Here is a 2,964-nt window from a genome sequence, read left to right as displayed (position 1 = left end):
GATAACATTTAGTTTCTTATCAACTCTTTGTCCTAGAATAGCACCTACAGCATAATCACTAGCATCACACATAATTTCAGAGGGTAAATTCCAATCAGGTGGCTGAACAATAGGTGCAGAAATCAATGCTTTCTTAAGTATTTCAAATGCTTCTACAAAATCATCATCAAAGACAAATGGTATATCTTTTTGTAATAAATTAGTCAGAGGCCGAGAGATTTTTGAGAATTCCTTAATGAACCTCCTATAAAATCTGGCATGACCAAGGAAACTTCTTATACCTTTGATGTCCTTGGGACATGGCATCTTTTCAATAGCATCAACCTTGGCTTTATCAACTTCAATACCGCTTTCAGAAACTTTATGCCCCAAGACAATACCTTCATTAACCATAAAGTGGCACTTTTCCCAATTCAAGACAAGATTAGTTTCTTCACATCTCTGCAAAACTCGATCAAGGTTGCTCAAGCAATCATCAAAAGAAGATCCATAGATGGAAAAGCTGTCCATGAAAACCTCACAAATCTTTTCACAAAAGTCAGAGAATATAGCCATCATGCATCTTTGAAAGGTAGCAGGTGCATTACATAAACCAAAAGGCATACGTCTATAAGCAAAAGTACCAAAAGGGCATGTAAAAGTAGTCTTTGATTGATCTTTGGCTGACACAGGTATTTGAGAGAAACCAGAATAACCATCTAGAAAGCAAAAATGTGTATGTTTGGATAATCTTTCTAGCATTTGATCGATAAAAGGTAAGGGGTAATGATCCTTTTTAGGGCCTTATTTAATTTGCGGAAATCAATTACCATCCTATAACCTGTAATAATTCTTTGAGGAATCAATTCATCTTTATCATTAGGAACAACAGTAATACCTCCCTTCTTAGGGACACAATGGACAGGGCTTACCCACTGACTATCAGCAACGGATAAATTATACCTGCCTCAAGGAGCTTTAGTATCTCCTTTCTTACCACTTCTTTCATTTTAGGATTCAGCGGCGTTGATGATCATGAACTGGTTTAGCATCTTCTTCCAAATTAATTTTATGTTGACATAGAGTGGGACTAATGCCCTTAAGATCATCAAGAGTATACCCAATAGCAGCACGGTGCTTCTTCAGAGTTTTCAATAATCTCTCTTCTTCATGTTCTGAAAGGTTAGCACTAATAATAACAGGATATATCTTTTTCTCATCAAGATAAGCATATTTAAGAGTATCAGGTAACGGTTTAAGCTCAAACACGGGATCACCCTTGGGTGGAGGAGGATCCCCTAGGATTTCAACAGGTAAATTATTTTTCAGAATAGGTTCATGTTTAAAGAATACTTCATCTAATTCCCTTCTTTCATTCATAAACATGTCATTTTCATGGTCTAGCAAATATTGTTCTAAAGGATCAATAGGAGGTACGGCAATAGAAGCAAGACCAATAATTTCATCCTTACTAGGTAATTCTTCTTCATGGTGTTGTCTACTAAATTTAGAAAAATTAAATTCATGAGTCATATCATCTAAACCGACAGTAACAACATCCCTTTTGCAATCTATGGTAGCATTAATAGTGTTTAAGAAGGGTCTACCAAATATAATGGGACAAAAGCTATCTTGTGGGGAACCAAGAACAAGAAAATCAACAGGATATTTATTTTTCCCACACAAGACTTCAACATCTCTAACAATTCCCATTGGTGAAATAGTATCTCTATTGGCAAGTTTAATTGTGACATCAATATCTTCTATTTCAGCAGGTGCAATCTCATGCATAATTTCTTTATATAAGGAATGAGGTATTGCGCTAGCACTAGCACCCATATCACGTAAGCCATGATAACAATGATCTCCTATTTTAACAGAAATAACCGGCATGCCTACCACAGGTCTAGGTGTATCTTTATCATAGGGTTTAGCAATTCTAGCAGTTTCATCACAGAAATAAATAACATGCCCATCAATATTATCAGACCAGAGATCTTTAATAATAGCAATATTAGGTTCAACTTTAACTTGCTCAGGAGGTGTATATGTTTTAATATTGCTTTTACGAACTACAGTTGAAGGTTTAGCATGATGCTTTATCCTAACAGGGAAAGGTGGTTTCTCAACATAAGAAGTAGGAACAATAGGATCATTATAAGTGATAGTCTTTTCTTCAACTTTAATAGGTGCAGCTACTTTTACTTCTATGGGAGGATGATATTTAAACCACTTCTCCTTGGGGAGATCAACATAGGCAGCAAAAGATTCACAGAAAGAAGCTACTATCTCAGAGTCAAGTCCATATTTAGTGCTAAATTTATGAAAAATATCGGTATCCATAAAAGATTTAACACAATCAAAACTAGGTGTCATACCTGACTCCTTACCATTGTCGAGGTCCCAATCTTCAGAGTTGTGCTTAATTCTTTCCAATAAATCCCATTTGAATTCAATAGTCTTCATCATAAAAGAGCCAGCACAAGAAGTATCAAGCATGGTGCGATTGTTACCAGAAAGCCGAGCATAAAATTTTTGAATAATCATTTCTCTTGAGAGCTCATGATTGGGGCATGAATACAACATTGATTTAAGCCTCCCCCAAGCTTGAGCGATGCTTTCTCCTTCGTGAGGCCAAACATTATATATGTAATTGCGATCACGATGAACAAGATGCATAGGGTAAAACTTCTGATGAAATTCCAATTTCAATCGTTTGTAATTCCAAGACCTCATATCATCACATAGCCTATACCATGTCGATGCATCTCCCCTCAAAGATAAAGGGAAGACCTTCTTCTTAACAACATCTCCGGGTACACCTACAAGCTTAAATAATCCACAAACTTCATCCACATATATCAGATGTTCATCAGGATGTTTTGTTCCATCTCCTACAAAAGGATTAGCTAGCAGTTTTTCTATCATACCCGCAGGAACTTCAAAGAAAGCATTTTCATTTTCATTTTGATTTTCATTTTCAGT

This window comes from Triticum urartu, chromosome 2 (assembly GCF_003073215.2).
Source record: "Triticum urartu cultivar G1812 chromosome 2, Tu2.1, whole genome shotgun sequence".
In the NCBI taxonomy this organism is placed as follows: domain Eukaryota; kingdom Viridiplantae; phylum Streptophyta; class Magnoliopsida; order Poales; family Poaceae; genus Triticum; species Triticum urartu.
Note: the sequence above shows the minus strand (reverse complement) of the source record.